This window comes from Haliaeetus leucocephalus, unplaced genomic scaffold (assembly GCF_000737465.1).
Source record: "Haliaeetus leucocephalus isolate CR32 unplaced genomic scaffold, Haliaeetus_leucocephalus-4.0 Scaffold92, whole genome shotgun sequence".
NCBI lineage: Eukaryota > Metazoa > Chordata > Aves > Accipitriformes > Accipitridae > Haliaeetus > Haliaeetus leucocephalus.
Window position 1 is genome coordinate 2,664,621 of NW_010972528.1, and position 20,401 is coordinate 2,685,021.

General features: G+C 46.5%; 1 protein-coding gene across 3 annotated transcripts in view; it reads right to left on the minus strand.

Annotated features, from left to right (window-relative positions):
* Positions 1-20,401, minus strand: part of GNAO1 (guanine nucleotide binding protein (G protein), alpha activating activity polypeptide O) — a 148,881-nt gene that overhangs the window by 95,328 nt on the left and 33,152 nt on the right. The window lies entirely within an intron of this gene.

A 20,401-nucleotide genomic window follows, 5' to 3' on the forward strand; every position in this document is an offset into this window, starting at 1 on the left:
TTTCCAGGTCCTGCATCACCTTTCCTGTCAAGGTCTATGGAAATATGTTCAATGCTTACAATGACCATGAGATCAGATCTTAACCACTGAAACAAGTGATAGAAAACCCTAGTTCTTGTCTCGTCCTTTTCATAGTAACTCTTGGGGTGCCTTACAAAAGCAACCAGAGTCAGAATACCCCTGTATGCATGGGGACACAGGCATGGATAGGGGAATTGACTTAGTTGTGTAGCACTTAAAGTATTTACAACCCTTCACACATCCTCCCTCCTTCCCTCTCCTTTAAAAACAGTGTTGGGATTTTTGCTGCCTCAAGGCATGTTATGTTATCCGTTCCCGAAGCAACATGGGAATGAGATCCACAGTCCTATCAGCTCTGTGTGCTGGATGCTCTGTGCATTAGTCTCTATTAAACTCTGCAAAAGGAACTATTTGATGGAGCGAGTTCTTGCAGTCCCTTGCTCAGGTCAGAAGACTGACCCCTATAATTTCTTCATCTCTAAGTAACTCAAGAACTAAGTCTGGGTGTGTCTAGAAAACAGCTGGGATTTGCAGAGCTAATTGTGTTTGACAATAATTCTTCCCAGTGAAGACATAAGTTATGATCCTGTCTCTTAAATATTGGCAGAGACGATGATCCGCTTAGCTGAAATGAAGTCCTTGCTTGCTCATCCTCAGATCTCACTGGACAACAGAGTCCTTCAGTAACAGATCTGGTCACTGATAAAACCTAGCATCCTGTCTATAACAGGATTTTTGTTTCCTTTTTTTCTAAATCAGATACGCACAAACCAAGGTCCCAACCAGTGCTGGCTTGCCCCTGGGGAGAGGGAGTGCTAGCAGGGATCACAGTGAGCTTGCAATAGATATATTGCTGCGATGGCAATGGAGAACGGGGCTGGATGCCAGCCCTGTATTATTAACAGATGACTACATGAAGAACAAGGCTGATAGAAACATGCTGACAAAGACACAGATCTACTTCCCATGATGTGAAGCTCACGGAAAGGTTTTCTAACACAAGCAGCCGACTCTCTGCCCTCCCCATCACCAACCTTCGCTCACTCATCACTGAAGAACTGAACTCCTGGGAGGAGCTGCTCCAACACCCTCCAAGTCCTGGAAAAATAGGACTACAAGCAAAGACAGCCCAAGACAGGAAGTAGTTCAAATTAATTGGTTTCCAGGAAATCTTTAAGCTACTGATCCGAGGAACCGGGCAGAGCCCCCTGCTCGGGTACCCCAGCTCCAGGAAGGGGGAATGGGGCTGGTGTGCTGGAAACAGCACGAGGGGTTGCTGGTTTGTCTCACCTAGGCTGAGAAGAGCAAGGGTGGATGAAAACCTTTCTGACTTAGTTAATCCAGACTTCCCAATTTGTCAAAATTTTTGCTATAGCTGGTTTTGATTTTGATGAAGAGTTACGGGCAATAGCAGACCTCATACTCTGTAGCTTTTCTTTTGTGCGAATCCATTGCTTGCGCCAAGGGTTGGAGTAGCAACATTTGAGTAACGGGGAAGGAGGAGGGCCAGCAGAGCAGTGTGTGTTGGCACTGGATCTCATGGATCATTTACTGTTACTCAGACGAGTTGCTGAACTTCTGGGAAATGTGTTCTTTGTCAAAAGTTGCAGTCAAACCTGAAGAGTTATGGCTAGCACAAAGCACAAGGATCTCCGTCAATCCTGTTTGAATTCAAGAGAGACTGTACAGCACCAGTTCCTCCCAGCTATGAGCATGACAGCAAGAAGCTCGGCAGAGCAGGGGTCCTGTGGGAGGGAGGCAGGCAGGTGGTTAGCAAAAGCGTCACCAGAAATAATTCATTCTTTCTGGTTGGTTGGCCCGGGGTTGGATTTTGGGGCAGGGGGGACTAAATGTTGGTCTGGGGGCAACTAGGAGAAGGAAACATAAGAGAGGGATGAGAAAGGGGCAAGAAGAGGACGGGCACGAGGGGCAGCGTAAGGACCGCAAAGAGGATGCAGCTGAAATTTGTTTGGTCCAGCTGTTGACCGTGCTGGTGGAGATCAGAGCGGTGCCCTCACCTTGGGCTGGCTTTGTTTCTGCCTTTCACTGACAGGCATCAGCTAGGGACTTGATATGGCAAACAGAGGGCTGCACAGCTGTGTAGGGAAAGAGGTGAGCTTTGGTCTTCTTCAGAGTTTAAACCGTCTCTGGCCTTGCGCCATGAAGTTGTGGCCTGACATTGTCACTTCTAAATACTCAGTGTTTCTAAATATTCTAAGCCAGTAAGCTCCCTATCAAGTAGCAGAGCTCCTTGTGCAGAAGGGGCAGAATTAAGCAATGGAGAGTGGCTCTGGGATCCCTCAGTGAACATACTGCTGACTGGGCAACACACTGACACTGTTCGAAGCACAGACATAAAAGCATTACTTTTAAAGGGGGCAGAAAAGATCGTGGAGAAAAAACACCCCAGTTGTTCTTCTGTGAAATCTCTCCAGGAAGGCAGCCACGGCAACTGAAAGCAGCACTGCAGATGCCAGTATTGAAGTTTTGCAGTAGGAAGTACCTACGGATTAATCAATCACGCAGTTAGCACATTACCTAATATTTGAGCGAGCAAATCCCCACTGACTAGTGCCGTTCCAAAGCCTGCTAGGACACCATGAACTGGTTTATTGTCCTATATGCTTTTAGCAAATATTTCTCCTCTTGCTTGCCTTGGCAATCTGATGGCTGAACTCCCGTGGCAGCTTTTTCCATAGTCCTTTGGAAATGTTCGCGCTGCCGCTCACCTGTTTGAGATACACCTTTCTTCTTGCCTGCTATTGTGCTTTACTGCCTAGAGGTCATCTAAAGCTCCAACAGCCCTCTTGGGAGGTATATTGTTATGGGGGATGGCTTGAGCCAGCTTGTGTGCCGCAGGACACAAGAAGCAGTGGGGCTTGGATACTGTAGTGAGCTGTGACCATTAAAAATGCACACTGTGTAGGAGCTAATAGAAGTGAGCAGCGCTTCTAGACTGGGAAATCTTTAAAGGTTCAGGCAGGGTGGGCTACTCCTTAAGCAACCCGCAAATTAATGGGAACAGAGGGTTTTCAGCAGTAAAAATGTGAATCCTCTGTTTTCTAAATGGCTTGTATTTTTTCCTGTGTCTGAAATACAAAGGAAACTGCTGCAGGCAGGTTCCTCTTTGCCACACCAGACCCGGTTCTCTCCAAGGCAAAGGAAGAAAAGGGATTTAAGAGGATCCTCGGGGGCTGTGGAGGGGGGAGACAATGCTGTAATTTTTAAAAGCAATTCTGAGCAATTAAAAAGCCATTTCATTCACCAAGTGACCAATGAAACACCGTGCTCTGAATGGAATGGTGAGAGACAACTGAAGCAACCGGACTGTCTAACTACCTATTAATGCCTGTTCCCTATCCCTCAGCTGCTAACAGCACAACCCATACGTTTGCATGTTATGTTGTCATACTCATTTTAGAATGGCATTAACAGGCAGGTATTTGCTAGGGAAAATGGTTCCACTGCAAATCAGATCTTCTGCCATCCCCCAGCAAGTCATTAATCCTGAAGAAGTGCCCAGTGCTTCAATGATTATTGCTTAATTACAAAATAAATGAAATACTTGGAAACAGGGGGTGCATTCTGTGTGGCAGCTTGCTTTGGCTTCCGTTCAACAAAGCACTTACATGCCTTCAGCCTTTCACTACAAAACGAATGTATTAAAAAGGCAAAGCCAAAGATAATTTTGCCGTATGTCCCTGCTGACATGCACTGCCCCAGTGGTTGTGAAATGGCAGCTTTGAACAAGGCACACGACAGCTCTAGCACAGTAGGGCTCGATCTCAGCCTGGGCTGATCCAAGCCAGGAGCCAGTTTGCCTCGGTCACTCCTGGGAGGAATACTTGTCCATCTATCCTGAAAACCTCCTGGGCAAGCTATCCTGGCACTTTCCTTCCAGCCCTTCCAACCTAAGCCAGGTTTAGTGAATGCAATGACTCTTCCCTACACCTTCTCCAACTGGGTCCTCCTCTGTCTTGAGGCACAGTGCCCCAGGCTAGACCCAGTCCTCACTTCTCTAACCTGCCAAGATCATTTTAAGCTGTGAAGTTTATCCTCCAATGTGCTGAAGTACCTTTCCCAGCTCCATGTCACTACCAGGTATAATTATGTATTTTTATCCATTTTTCATTGATGAAAATTTTGAAGGAAATCGACCCAGACCCCTGCAGAGTCCTGGTTGAGAGAGTCCTCTGCTCTGACCATGAGCCACCAGTAACTGTATTCTTTGGGATTGAGGTGTGCTACTCATCCATTTTTGTGTAAGATCTGAAGTAGTTTTATCTAGACTGTTTTTCCAGGTCACTTTATGAAAGTTAAGTGGGACTGTGTCAAACCCTTCCCAAAATCTAGATATGGCACCAACTACTTCTACTTCTGCCGAGAAATCAAATGAGATTAGTTTAACATGCCTCATTTTTGTATAATCCATGCTGGATGTCACTCATCTCCCTTTTTATCTCTTAGGTGCTTGCAAATTGTTTGATTGATAGTTCAATTCTCTTGAAAGCTTCTAGAAGTTGACTGGTCTATAATTCTTACTCCTCTTTTCTCCCTCTATATTTAGAGATAGACACCATGTTTACATTTTTTCCCTGTCTTCTGGTACCTCACCTACCCTCCAAGAGCTCTCAAGGAGAAGTGTTTGTCTTTCTGAGATGGCGCCAGCAGAGCCTGTAAGTATGTGGTAAGAAGTTCCTTAAACACAGATGGTCTGAAGACATTTAATCTTATAAAACTTGCCCTTCTTGTGCCAGAGGGAGAGAGATGGCAGCGCTCAGCATTGGAGCCTGTTGTGGACACCCTTTCTGCCCCTCTTCCTTCCAGCGCTCGGTATCCTCCATCCCTTTCACAGCTTTGCATGCAGGTTCTCCTTTCCTCACTGGCACAGCCCTGCCTCATCTCCTGCACTTTGTCATCACTCCAAAAGCTCGAGCCAATGCCTCTGGAATGTTTCCTGCTAAATTCAGGGAACTTTGTGTGGCTTCAAACTGTCTGCATCACTGTAAAAGACATAGTAGAGAGTTCCAATTGCCTATCAGAGAAAATAAATCCCATACTGTTCCTGTTTTACCTAAGGTGATTTACTTTCAATCAGCAAGATGTTTCCAGCTGAATGAAGTTTCCCCTTATCAATGCACATCCCTAAAATCACAGTGATTTGCTTGAATAAAACCAGACAAGAAATCACCAGGAGGTTATTACGCTCAAAGCTTATTGCAAGCAAGTACCTTGCAAATGAATGGTCCAGTTCCTATAAGAGCAGTCCTCACTCCTCACCTTCATCTGGACAAATTAAGGTACTTAAAGGTCATTGCACAGCTTTCGTACAGAGCCTTGTGCCACAGCGATGGGTTTCACCTCCCAGGGCTTTAGGACTGGTTTTGACTGGCAGTGGTACCCTGCGTAGCACCCGCAGCTCCGCTTCAGCCTGGATGGTTGTGTGCTCCTCTGCAGCATTTCCTCGCAGGGCAGGGAAGCACAGGTCTCCCAAGCGCTCTGTGTGGGGAGCTCCCAAAGTCCACATGGACAACGTGGACAGGGAAAACCTCCCAGCCAATGCAAAGAGCGTGAGACGCTACAGGGTCTAAAGTGCTGCTTGCAACTGCAGGAGATACTGAGGCCATAGCAGAAGGGAGGTGGCGTGAAAGGGACAACTGAGCATTTGCCCACTGACGCATTTTTTGCTCGGGCTGTTGAAAGCCCCGCTCATATGTATATGTTTAGGGTATAGACTGATCCAAGGCAGATTTTACATGAAGAATTTTGGAACAAACACACATACAAATCTATTTTTGCTCAGCAAACTTTTCTGATTTTTTTTTCCTCCCTTCTTCCCCTCTTCTTACAAAAATAATCTTTTCTGTTTCATACCAGGAACAAGCAGGTTATTCTGGTGAGGCTGGGCACAGCTTGAGTCAAGAGAAAAAAACCCTAATTGTGAAGAAAACGCTGTAAGCTTTGTTTGCAAATGGGGAAAAATAATAATGCAAAAATCTGACTTTAATATGTAGGGAAAGGAAGGGGTTGATCAAATGTTGATGGAAATCTCCTGCTAGAGGTAATCAGCTACTTTTAAAATTTATTTTTATCTTGATGTGAGGTTAAAAAGTTTGTTTACAGGGGAGTTATGAAGCTAAATTCCAGTGATTCTCTTCTCATTTAATAGCCTGAAATGCGATTAAAACCTCCTGGATTATGTTAAACTAAATCAACGCAGATGCCCATGACCTTGTGTTTCAAAGACTGCAAAGGCACAGTTCAGACCTCCGTGACAGGGTGCAAATCTCTCAAAACTCTCGTTCTTCTTCCCCTCTGGCTGTGCTTGAATGACACGTTGTACATCCTATTCCCGCAAGAAATTCTCCGAGATGGAGATAAGATGACTGTTTGCCTACATGCCTGCTTTTTTGAAAAGAAAAACAGCTTCCTTAGTCAGGGTCGTCTAAAAACTGCAAATGGAGCTCATTTTAAAACGCATAATTTTTTCAACCTGGATTTTTAACACCAGTCCAAGAAATACTGATGGAGCCCTGTGATAGACTCCCAGCCGGGGAAAATCTCCTTTCTGGAGGAAATACCTTTGGGTCACTCAAAACTGAATTCTTACCACCAAAGTATTTCTTGCATGCAAAGACATTATTCTAATCAGCTGGTTCATGTTAAAAAATAAGTAAATCCATCAGGCGACTGAAATGTTGCCAAAATCTATGGCCCTGGAAATGGTCGAGCTTATTCAAATCAATTGCAAAAGTTTCATGGACCTGTACAGGGCAAAAGAATTCTTGCTCTTCTAAGGCAGCTAAATTTGTGCCTAATATCAATGCCTGTAAGTAAGTCTGATGCCTTCATGAGGTCTAGTTAAAGCTAGGCATGTGCTTCTGCTCCTTAACTGCTGGTCAGAAAGCTAGAAAATGGTGGTATAAGAAACTCTCTCATGTCTACTCAGAATGGATGTTGCTACCATCTTATTTTTGCCTGTAGATGAGCAGCTATTGAGCTAACGATGATTAGCTCCTATACATGTAGGGGCCAGATACTGCATCTTCCCCAAAACCTTTGGTTTCAGCTTGTTTTCAGGTATATATATGCATATATAAATATATGCAGAATACTCTTCATTTCCAGTTTAATACCGATGAAAACCAGAAACAAGTGCACTAAAGAAAACTCCCAATGTGGTGCTGTGTCCCTGTAGTCCTGTGGCTTTTTGGAAGCAGCTCTTAGTCTTTTCTTAATTATTACTATTTTTTAATTGAGTTCTACATCAATGCTTAGTTTTGGCTTTGGGCTGTCTTGAGGGGTGATCCCCACTTCGGTAGCACACTGTAGTTGAGAGGAGAGATGATTTCCTGGACTGCTTGCTCAGTTCCCTGCCATGTGTCCTTCATTGGACTGGAGGGTTGGCTCAGGTGTTGTACTCTGCATTTGGGATGCACCAACGACCCTTCCCATCTTTGCTCTGTGAGGACTGTTTCAGCATTTACATTTTCTAACAGGAAGCAGTGGAGTGAAATACTCTGTTTTAAAGTGTGTGTATAAAACAAGTTTAAGAGCGTAAAGAGTCTACTGCATTCTGAAAGTAATTAATTACTGTTGATAAATGAAAGACACCAGTAGAGATATTTCAAAAGAAGGCAAGGCGGAGCAGGCAGAGAGCAAAGCCAGCTACTGTGCTAGTACTCCACTCAAACTCCATAGGGACATAGTCATCCTTTGAAATTTAACACCACACAGTCAGGAAAATTAAGCATCCCATGGCTTACCCATGAGAATAAATCTTACCCACACCAAGCCTAACTGTGCACAGAATCAACCGTACCAATGGCTTTACCCACCTGAGACACCCTAATAATAGTTTTTTTCCTGCGGAGACCTCTGGTCACTGGTGTCCAGAGGAGTCCCAGTACCTGGATGCCCTATGCTGCTCCCAAGTGCTAATGGCAATATAAATGAGCTCCTCATTTATAGGGAGCCACTGGTTCCTACAAAGGTCAGGCTGCATGCTGGCTGGTGGAGGTACACTGATACACACACGCTGAGGACCTGATCTCAAGTGCTGGCTCAGTACCAAAATCAAACCTCAGACCCTTCCCCTAAAGCACAGAGATAGGGGACGCTGGTATAGAGGTACAGTCAGGGGAAAAAAAAAATCCATCACACTTGCTGATACAGAAGCAATACAATAGACCCTCGTTCTTGCTGCCCCAAAGCAGTTTCTTACGCTCCCAAAAGCCAAATCTGCCCAGATGGGAAGCAAAAGGCACAAGCAGGGACGGAGGCACAGGCTGCCCCAGACCCCCACATCCCGTCCCAAGCAGGGAGCGGCACAGGCTCGGGTTTTATGAAATGTCAGGCCACTGGCATAGTTCGGTTTTACTAAAATTTGCAGTTGTGTAACTTTGATAACGTGCCCTCTCCTGGGGCCTTTAATATTAAGATCAAATATTGAATACCCTACATGCACCTAATTAGCTTTAATATGCATCCTGCTCGGCTCAGTAAGAACAGCAAAGAAACACAGTCAAAAACAATTAGATCAGGATTTTTTTCGATTAAAAAAAGACAGCTGGACTACACAGATTCCTGCAGCAGCATTTGCATTAGATGAGATTGCATTTTTCTGTGGAAAAAGCCTTGGAGCCAAAAGGGTTTCAAATAGCACCAGTGGAGGCTGACAGCTGCATTCTTCTTTGTGCGTTCCCAAATAATAATTCAGTGAAGGAAAAAGGGTTCCTGCTCTGAGCGACTTATCTTCTGATCCCATGCAATGTGCTACATAGTCAATCTACTTTGTCCACGCTCTGCCTGAGACCAATGAGATCCCTCGGGGAAAAAAAATCCACCGGGCCAGTGATGACCCACATGAGAGAATTCTCATTAATTCCTTGGTAATGTTACATAAGGTCATTTTGTTGAATTAAAATTATTGGGATTAATCCTCTTAAATGTTCTCTTAGATGCAAGGGGGATCCAACTGCAGCTGGATCATCCCACAGCTGGTTCTAGAAAGTCAAAACAGTGTTTTAAAGCCCTGTAATGGTTTTGTTAAATTCATCCCCTGAACAAGGACACAAAGCAGCTTTTTATGGCTTTTTTAGATCACTTACAACTTCTGTAAGCTGTCATTAACTATCATCAAAGCCTGAAAAATGAGGCAAATGGGTTCAATGTCAGTTTTACTGCCCAAACCTAAATAATATTTTTGGTTTCCCATCTGCCTCATCTGAAGTGTTTTGACAGCTGGAAGGTGACTCTGCCTTTCAAAACCTTTTCAGATGTTGCTCTCCGTAAGCAAATATTCTGTGGACAATAGAGGAAACAAGGGACATACACAGCCTCTTCATCACCCTGTGCATTTCATCCTCACAATCAAGTACCACCACCAAATCCCACAATAAGAATAGAGCAACCTTGTGTATTTTACCCAGATATTAAGGGTCAGTGCATGAATCTCTCAGTGTATCAAAACAAGATTTGGTAGGATGTACCCGGTTCCTAGCCCTCACGTGACAAACCCAGGTTCCAAAGTCCCCCATTCTACTGAAATCCATTGGGATTCAGAGTTAATTCCCCTGTGTCTAGAGATGATCTTTGCACAGTTGACATATTTTTCTGTGTGTCCTAGCTGTAGTAGCGCTTATTAGGAATCGTGTGCTGTCATGAAAACACTCAGCTAAAATAAAAAGATGCTTTAAAGCAGCTTTGCTTTTTTGGGATATCAAATCTAGCAGCAACTGTCTTTCTGAAGCAATAATTGATGTGTTTGATTAGCTCTGGTAGCAGATGGGGGTTTTTTCAGTACTTTTGATGTTTTAACATGTTAAGCTGAGAAGGAATCAACTCTGGAAAGAGCGATTATGCCATTCCTTGTATCCTGTCCATCTTCCCTGGCATGATTACAGCTTAGGGGCTCCATCTCCGAGCAGTGTGCTTGCCCCAAGCCCCTGGGTGTACTGCCAAGCTGACATTAGCCTCCACTAATCTCAGCTCAGAGATCTTTGAGTCATGGTGCTCCCAGTTCTGCAATGTGCTGCCTTTCTGTTAGAGGATATAATCAAGTAGCACACCCCACAGATCGCAGTCCAAGGGAGAGTATCTGGCTGCTGGGAAAAAATCCCCGAAGACTGCAATGGATCTTCCATTGATGGAAAATTTTGCTAACAAAATGGGGAGGTCTGGTGTAGATGTGATAAAAGTCCTGGGCAGAGAAACAGCAGTTTTGTCTCTGTTGCTCCTGTTGCTTCAGGCAGCATAAAACCAAACCTTGCCTGCCTAACTGTGATATTTCTTGCAGTGGGGCTGCAAAGCTTCTGCTGTCTGTACTTACTGGAGCCTCACAGAAGTCTTGCCTACAGCTGAAACACGGCTTGGATGGAACAGAGGTAGAGACCTCTCCAAGCAGGAGGTAGTGGAAGCTTGCTTTGGGCCCCTGTGTTCAGTAACGCCTGGCCATAGTTCTGAACTCTTGCAGCCTGGCTGCTCAGGTCTGCTCGCTGCGTCGAGGCTTTCCAAGCTGAAGACTTTGAGCTGAAACATGGCAGATACGGTATTTTAGGATTCCGCCCACACTGTTAATAAGGTTTCGCAGCAGGAAGGAGGTATGTTGCACTTGTGATTAATTACATGCATTTGGATATATTTAAATCATAACTTGTACACTTGTACTCAGAGAACAGGTTATCTGAAGGGAAGACAAATGCACAGCTTTTCCCTGACACCTGCCACAAGGATTCAGTCAAATAACGTTAACCTTTCAGGGATTCTCAAATGCGGCTGATGTTTAGAAAATACCAGTGGGGGGACAAGACCTTGACTGGTCTAACTCGGCACACGCATCCAGAGAGAGCTACCGTATCCGTGGCAGTGGGGGAAGGCCCTGCCTCAGCTCCAAGTCTCCCACATACAAGCGCCCTGAGAAGGACGAAGGAACAATTTTTGCGCAGCGTTTCCCCAAGCTCTTCAGCCAAGCTATTCCAGTGCAATACTGTTTGAAAAAGGATTTGAAGACCTCGGGCATCCTCAGTGTTTTGTGGCATTTCCTGGCACAGAGGACACCAAGGGCTCTGCTCGGGGGTCCCGCTGTGTGTTTCTCTGTGCCCCCATCTCTCTGAGCTGGGACAGCCAGTCAGTGCCTCCCTGTGAGGCTGCTGGGGCACTGGGTGGAACTGGGAGGCAGTGTGCTCCCAAATATTCCCATGCCTGTACTGAGTAGTGGAAGAATACAAACATATGCCACAGCAAATGCACCCAACTGCCAAAAGGCCACAAATAATCATTTGTCCTTGCTCTGCAGAGTGAGCTGGGGCTTTGTAACCAGATCCAAGAACTGTCCCGTGACCTCTCAGTGGCAGCAGGAGAGAAGGACATGGCTCTAACGAGGGGAGTTCCTGTAAAATCAGTGGACCAAGGACTGCCCGCTGGCAGAAAGCAGAGGAGCTCCCCTGCATCCCTGGGTGACTCTGCCAACCTGACGGGATCCTTAGGGTGCCCTTGTCCCCCAGGCATACCGAGGGCTAGAGGCAGCCTCTCCCACGCTCGCTGGGTGAGGCACTGGTCCCTTGATGTCAGCTTTTGGCACAGCAGCTCCTGCCAATGGAGAAGGAAGTGATCAAGAAGTGTCTGGGGTACCCTGGCCAGACGCTCTCTTGCATCTGAAAGCCTGGCTTAGAGCCAGGCTGGCACTTATGTTCTCCTTCCCAGGCCCATATTCTGTTAATGGGAGCCCCAGGAGTGCTGCACCACCAAGAAACAACGCGGAGACTGCTGGGAAGCGAGCCTCTCGGGACAGCTGACAGAGAGCATGCCTGGCACCTCTTCCCCATCCTCTTTTGCTGCTGCACTGCCTTTTGGCCACCAGACGCTGGCTGAAGCAGCAGGTGCCATGGTGCAAGAAGCTGACGCTGGGTGTATGGACTAGTTCTGGAGTTCAGCAAGCCACCACTGGATTTCTAGGTAGACACAGTAACTGAGAGCAGAACTGCGTTTAAATGGATGTGTAGATGTGTTTGCCCATTATGCTGGGAAGCGACCACCGTGACAAACACCTCAGAAAATGAGTATGTTCCTCCTACTACCTTCATCAGTCTTTGTCATCCCTCATGTTCTCATCTTCAGTTGAGAAATTCCTTATTGATTTAATTTGCAAGTGCCTATAAGTCTCTCCCAAGAGTATCCGAGGAGAAGATGCATCGCAGTTCAAAGCGACTGTCTGAACCGCGTTATAGAGCATCCAGCTAGATCTGGTAAATCTGCCTCATAATAAATTTACTGCACATCTGATTGTCAGTTTAAGCTTATCTCTAGTATTATTTAACTGTCCCTGGTGTAAAACATTCCTGTCTTCTGGAGAGGTTTGAATGGATTCATAGAGGCTGAGGTTTAATTAGTGTAGACTACTTTGACTCTCTCTTCCCACCCACATAGTGGGTGCACTGCTGGCATTTGGATGATGCACCATTTTGATGGGGTAGGCTTCTGTTTTTCCAGAAAGTATCCAGGAAAGTTTGGACATCTCATTAGTTTCTCCAAGCTTTTGAGAGAGTGCAGACCTTCTCTTTCCTCTCTGGCCCGGCTTCCCTCCCTTCACCTGCAGTCCCACGAACAAGAATAGCCCCCAGCTTTGCTACCGTGAGGTCTGGGGAGGCGAGCTGCTGGGAGCACCTCTGCCCTTTGGGGCATGTTGATGGGAAGAAAAAAACCCCAAATACAAAGATGAGCTGAACTAAGGAAACATAGGTAAGGGAGTGCTGATTTAGCATTTAATAGCACTGCCAGTGACCCCTTTAAACAGTGATGATCGTAGCTTCCTAATATCTATACAACGGATTTACAACCTATGGGATATGGGGAAACGTGCAATAAAAAGCAGCACCTAATCTATAAGCAGAGACAACAGTGCTGAGTAACCTAAGGCAAACAAGTGGCTCATCAACCAATCAATTGATAAAGTTAAATGGAATAACTCACGCTAAATGCTGCTCGGCTGTCCTGGCAGGGTGCAGGCAGGGCTGGAGAAGGCAGGCTGGGTAGACGAGTCCATCCCCGCTTGGGCAGGACTGTCACAACCACCTCTGCTTGGGAACTGGAGTAGAGAGCTGGGAATCACATTTATCCCAACTAATGCCAAAACAGGAGCCTGAGAAAGGGGCAAGGGAATGGGGAAGATGGGAATGAGACTGATGAACCAAGCGGGGGTCCCCTGGGAAAAATGTTCTGTGAGCATCTCCAAGGACTGGGTATGGCTGGGGCGCAGCTGCTCTCTTCCCTTGGTGTCCTGGCCTCTTGGGGACTTCTACAAAGTGGCACGTGCTGAAACTGCTCCAGCATGCCCTCCAGGGACCAAACCACAACACGAGGGAAGTCTCAAAGGCCCAGGCCGTGATGTCCTGAGGGGTCCCCATCCCACACCTCACACCCTAGAGCCTGAGCTACAGGGGACCTCAGCATGGATGCGCTGTCCCTTTTGGGGGCGGACGGCTGACACATCTGTCCAGACACCTCCAGGCCAGCCACGAGCATCTCTCATGGGCAGGACGAGTTATCTGGTCGATCTCTGCAGCAGCTCGTGCGACACCACCGACACCACCGCAGCCCAACCGAGCTGTCGGCCTGGGGCTGTTGTGGCCACAGCAACCCCTGCCAGGAAATGTGTGGCAGCAGGCAGCCCATGCGCACCCGAGAGTGGTCAGGATTTGGCCCTTTGAAGGGGGGACCTGGGCCCTGGAGCTCCAGTCTGCCACTGCCAACCCCGGGAACCAGACCCAGCTGTGGGGCTGCTTCATCTGGCTGATAGAAGTGAGATTTCTATGGTCTTTCTTCACTGATACCTCTCAGGGACCCCCAAACACTCAGAATATTAGGGCATGATGCAAGATTGTTCCCTCCTTTTCATGCCTAAATCCTCCCTTTAAAAGCTGCCGGGCAATGAGGCTTTCACCTCTTCTCCAGGAATAACAATCCACAGTGTAACACAGTTCATCATTAGAAATATTTCCTGCTGTCCAGTCAAAATTTATCTATTGACGAACTCAAATACAGCTTTCATAATGTCATTCACGTAGTTATTTTTAGTACCAGTGTTGCCAGCAGAAATAACAGGCCTGATGTATTTCCCTCCTCCCCCTTAGAATGAAGCTTCTGAAATTATAGATGGGAGCACTAATTGAGTGCCAAAAATGCTACAAATGATTTGCACTGCTATGGAATCTGGTAACAAACCAACATGCTTCCACCCCACTTGCACGTGCCATTATGCTGCTGTCCGCTCAGAGCGCACATATCCACTGGCAGGATTATTTGTGACCACAGCTGATGTTTGTTGCTAGAAACCATCCCTGGCAAGGAAGCATTTCACATTTTTTTACCCAAAAAGAACATTAATCTTAAAGAACTTCCCCTCCCCTTGTTTTTTATTTGTGGTTCTTCAGACATAACAAGACTAAAGCAATCCTTCGATTCTTTTGGTTTCTGTGGTGAGGTGATGGACACATGCCCACGGTTCCTGGACTCTCCGGACCACCTCCCAGTCCCATACTGGGCCAGTCCAGGATGGCTTCCTTGCCAAAGTCATGCAAGCAACTGCGCACAGCTAAGGCTGAACTGTAACACAGCTACAGAGCAACAAAAGGAAAGCAAAGCAAAGCCTTCTGTTCTCCAGTCATTTAAACAAATAAGATAAACGGCATTTGCCAGCCCAGGAAGATTATGTGTGGCTTTTTGTCTCCCCTGTTTTGGTTTCCTGTGCTAAGCACTCACTCACCCATTCATAGTCACTAATGCCCAAGGCTCAGAGTTGCACTCCCTTGTGTTGATTTCCATGTGTACTTTAGGGTTTCTTTACATACCCAAATCCTCATTATCACTCTAAACCACGGTAAATTACAGGAACAGTGGGCTGATAAAAGTCCTAATTCAAAGCAATAGTGAGCCTATTACCACTGAAAGCACTGGTCCCCAGCTGTAGAAGCACACAGAAATAAAATGGGAGAAATGAAAATAACATGGGAGAGATAAAAAGCAACTAGCTGTTTAAATAGCCGGGATGGAAAGATGTACCAGTAGCAGCACAAGTGACACAGATCAATGAGTGCGTGAGCAGGAGGCAGGCAGACCCTCCAGCCAGGGCTCGGGGGAACAGCCTCATCTCAGAGGATTATTTCCACCTCAAAACCAACAAGATTTCCTGATCATTCAATTCAGGTCTCTCCTGTCTCCTCCCTAGTACTTTCCTATCTCAACATACATATTTCTGGCTTGTTTTTCTTTCAATTGCCCCTCATTTCATTATTTTACTCACTCGCCTTCTCTAGGAGCGTGAATATTAATGTCAGTCTTGGCTCATTCAGCGTTGCCCCTTGCCACCCCGCTCCCTTCAGTCACCGCCTTTGGCAGTTTGGATCTTTCTTTCCACCAGTTTGTCCACCCAGGAACTCACAGTTTCATAAACCCTTGCAAACCTGCAGCAGCAGAAGGCATCACGTCACACGGAAAGCAAACGTGTCTGAGTTCAAATGAAGCCGGTGGGTAGTGCGGCTCTGGGGGGAACCGTGGGCTCAATCCCCCTGAGCTACCTGCTAGATGATGGAAAGACACAACATACTCGACGCCGAATCCTTACAGCCCAAATTTCCTGGGCCCCGTGCAATTAGCCGTCAGCAAAGGGACTGTGAAGGGCTGGATAGAAACTCTACTGAAATCCATGAGGGTTTCTATTTTCTTCCTGAAGAGTTGGATCGGGCCCTGGGAATGCATTTGTTTGTTTTTCCCTTGTCATCAGCCTGCCTTTGGCTGAGAGCTATAATCCATTCAGGGAGGACCTGTTTATCTGTGAGAATAGCAGCATCACTGTGAAAAGGTAAGAGTGGGAGTGTGCTTCAGGCAAAAAAATGCAGATTATAGCCCCGCTAGTAATGAATCCAGCACAGAAAGAAAGAAATGCAGACTGTTCTAATTTTCTGAATAGATTTAATTCCATTTTGTTCCCTGTGAGTCCCTTCGCTGACAATTGTCTGAGTGGAGGGAGGAAAAAAGGCTTCCAAGCAAAACACTTGTCCGTGAAGGATGTTATTAAAATGTCCTACTTGAACACTGGCGCTCTGCAGACCAGAGTTGCAGAATATAAGCATTCTCTCTCCCTTAGACAAGCTTTGTCTAAATGCAGAATGTTTGTCAATTATTTTCCAAAAGCACAATTGCTATCATCAGAATTAGAACTCGCTTGACTTGTCCTGCCTGATTTAGCACCCACTCGAACAGGGTGGGTTCAGAAGTTCAACAAGAACTTCAGGGCTGTTGGATTTGCAGCATTAGAAAATGCTCAGGAAAACAACAGGAAGAGGGAACAGATAGGAATATATAGGAAATGGGGGTGAAAACCAGAGAGTGGTCAGAGAAATGAAAAATACCCGTCGCGAGTAAAAATCCACTGAAGAAACATGGTGGCAAAAGTCTCTGACTGGGTGAACTTTCATCATTTGGCTTCTGAGGACTCATGCTCACTCACACCTACATATAGACCTGGTTCCATATATTTGCTGAACTTGGCAGTCCTTCAGCAGAGAATTTGGCTGGAGGTCTGCAGCATGGATGTCGGTCAAGTTTTAGCACAGAAATTGGCCCTACCATCCTCCTATATAACTTCCTTTTCTTTAATGGTCTGGGCAATGTGTGCTGTCCTCATGCATGCGCTACAAACAGGACGGGTGTCCTGTGAGACAGGAAAAAGTGGATTTTTGTGGCCAGATGTGGGGTTTGGGGTTTTGTTCACTGTAAGACTCAAGAGCAATGAGGCTTCCCAAAGCACTCCCTGCAATGCAATCAATTACATCACATCATGAACTGATCTGACCTGTGAAGTCTGAATGCATCTCACCCTGTCCTCCAAAAGCTCTTCTTCAACCTCTCCTTGATTTGGGGGAGGGAAGTTGTCTTAATTCTGCAGAGCTGGCTTCGAACTAGACCCACTTGCCTATCACCATGGGCTAGAGCTGACGGTCTCTCCAAAATGAGCAACCAGGGTTCCTCACCCCACCACTCTCTTGAAGGTTGAAGAAACTTGTTCTGACCTTTCCTCTTAAAGTAGAGGAAGCTTTTGCATATGAATGCTGACCTGCCTTTCACATTTACATGTCCATACCACAGGTATCACCGGCCCCAGTGCTTTATGCCAAGAGCAAAGGCAACTGGAGAAACTTGAGGAGGACTGTCACTTTCTGTTCATTATGTGAGTAGCAACATTGTCCCTGGAGTGCTAGGGCCTTGTCCCTTGCGAAGAAGACACAGTCCCTTCCCCTAAACTCTGACTATGTGACTGTGCTATTATTGGTACACTCAATGCTGAATGGCCAATGGAAAACACCGCACTGGTTCTTGCTTTTTTCAGATACAGAAAGGACAGCAGGCACAAAGGCAAACACAGCCTCTCCTGTGCACACGTGATAGTCACAGCGTAAATGACTCGCCATCAAAATGTCTCATTCCTCCTGACAGGTCTTGTCCTAAAACAATGTCTTAAAGTCTGCAGCTGGGCTGGATTTTCCATATCCAGCTGGAACTGCCAAAGGAGCAGAAAAAGCCCTGCTAGCAGAAAAGATGCCTCTTAGGTTGGAGGGAAAAGCCCCTCCCAGCAATCCTTCTATAACCAGTAGACATGGTTTGCCATCCTCCTCCTGAGTGGCAGTGCAGCTGTGGCATCTTAAAGCAGAGTATGCTTGGGGAAGGATGTCTGCTCTGCGCCACGCCTGTGCAGAACAGCGGATAAAGGGTATTTCACAGAGAGGAAATGCTACAGCTCCTGTAGTCAGCAAGGGCAGGCTTCCTTTGCTGTATTCACTTAGATCTGGGCTCCTGGCTCCAAAGCACTGAGTCTGGTTCCTGAAGAGCACCTGCTTGGTACGGACTGTACCTACATAAGAACTTGGCTTAACTTGGGTGAAGCACATACAGGACAGTTGCAGCTCTGGGACAGTCTAGTTCTTGCCTCCTAAATGCTCTTGTATTTCTTGCTGAGTTTCACCTAATTGTTTTTACTGGGCCATTTCAGCAGCACTGTTTCTGATGCTGTCTTCCTCAGCCCTTGCAGCTCCTCCCCAGTATTTCTGAGCTGTATCTTCTTCTGAGTTGTACTCTTCTTATACTACTACCCCAAACATGAATGGCAATACTGAATAGCACTGGGAGCAGGACCAGATCATGTCAGGAAAAACACCTCCTCAGTTTGAAAGCCAATAAAAACAATGTGGGCACTTAGCAGCCCACTGCACGCTCACTCTATGCTCAACACCATGTCTTACATGGTGCTGTTTATATGGCTGCTTGTTAATTTTTGATGGCATCCCTCATTACTAAGTTCAGGTGCAGCAAATTCACTTCTGTAATCCCGCTTTATTTTCCTAAACTAGTGGTCTTGCTTTTCACCCCCTGCACTGAGAGCTTCAGGGTTAATCCGTAGAAGAAAAAGCTGTACCTCTCCATTTGCATCATAATACTTGCTTTAGAGCTATTTTGACATTGTCCTGGTTTTGGCTGGGATAGAGTTAATTTTCCTTCTAGTAGCTGGTATAGCGTTATGTTTGGGTTCAGTATGAGAAGAATGTTGATAACACACTGATGTTTTCAGTTGTTCCTAAGTAGTGTTTAGACTAAGTAAGTCAAGGATTTTTCAGCTTCTCATGCCCAGCCAGCAAGAAAGCTGGAGGGGCACAAGAAGTTGGGAGGGGACACAGCCAGGGCAGCTGACCCACACTGGCCAAAGGGGTATTCCTCATGTCTAGTATATAAACTGTGGGCAGTGGGGCTGGGAGGGATCACCGCTCAGGAACTAACTGGGCATCAGTCAGCGAGTGGTGAGCAATTGCATTGTGCATCACTTGTTTTGTACATTCTAATTCTTTTATTATTATTATTGTCATTTTATTATTATCATCATCATCATTATTATTATTTTGTTCCTTTCTGTCCTATTAAACTGTCTTTATCTCAACCCACAAGTTTTACTTTTTTCCGATTCTCTCCCCCATCCCACTGGGTGAGGGGGCGTGAGCGAGCGGCTGCGTGGTGCCTTGCTTAGCTGCCGACTGGGGTTAAACCATGACAGCCATAAACAAGTCATCCCTTACAAATGAATGGGAGCACTTCAAACGCAGCAGCCTCTAACGCTGCCGCTGCAAAAGTATTTTCGATTTGTGTCCCTAGTGAGGGAGGAGGGGAAAAAATCCCAAACAGACCAGCAACAAACCAGCCCCCCAACCCTGATGATCCCTTGCTTCTTTCCAGCCTAAAAGAGCAGCGAGCACAAAACCCTTGCTGAGCATGCTGCCTCCAATCCTGCACCGCTCAAACGAAGGATGTGTTGACACGAAGTGCTGTAAGAAGACAGACTACAGCAAAGCTGAAATGCTATCGTTTTGGCTGGGTGTCAAAGTGCTGCCTGGAGCCCGGTTGCTGCAAGGGCAGGTAGCGTGGGGTGCCTGGCTGAAGCGACGCTGCTGAGCTTTCACAGCTGGGCTGGCACTCCAGAGCCGCAGCCCCTGTGCCTCCTCCCAGGGGAAGGTCCCCCTCCTTGTCCCCAGTAACGTCCCCCGGGGAGCCTGCTTTTTGAAGGCTGCGGTGGCCTTGGCGAGCTGCAGGGCACCTGAGCAACCAGGGTGGAAGAGGAACTGCACGGAGAACCGGGAGACAAGCGCCCCACAATGAACTAGCCCTGTTAACTAGCACGCGTTCCTTACAAGCACGTCACAGGGAAATCCCAGCCGGCAGTTTTAAGCTTTATCCATCTTGCAATGGTTTCCACCCTTGCTGTTGTTTACAAGCTTAACAAACTGAAGACTGTTTGGAAGAGATCACTCCTTAATCTGGCTTGTCCTAAGACCAAGAGGAGAGGAGGAAGGCAAGGTCAGGCACATCTGAGGCCAGTACAGAAACATCCTTATTTATCTTCCCTAAGCCGTTCTAAATTTTAACTCCTTCAAGATATATTGAAATAATCAAGATCAGAGGTTGGTGGTGACTGCAACTGGTGGGGAAACCCTGGCGCTCTGTTATCAATTAATTATTTTTAGTAGGGTTCAAATATCACCCCTTTTGGTTCCTTTGTGCAGCTCCAAGTCATGGGACCAAACATGCAGCAAAGCCCCAGATGAGCTTCTCCTGCCTCCTACTTCCTACTCAGCTACAAGCTGCGGGTCAGCTTCAGGGTCCCACCTACGCATCATTGTAAGGTGTCTGAAGAAAACACGCTTCCAAGGGTCTAATTACACATCCCTACCAGGTCAAAGTGAAAAGCAGTCCTCTATCTGCTTGGGGAACATGAACCCAGGGAGTGAGACAGACAGCTGAGCATAAAGCTATTTTTTAGAAGCTGAGTTTAAGGTTGGCTAAA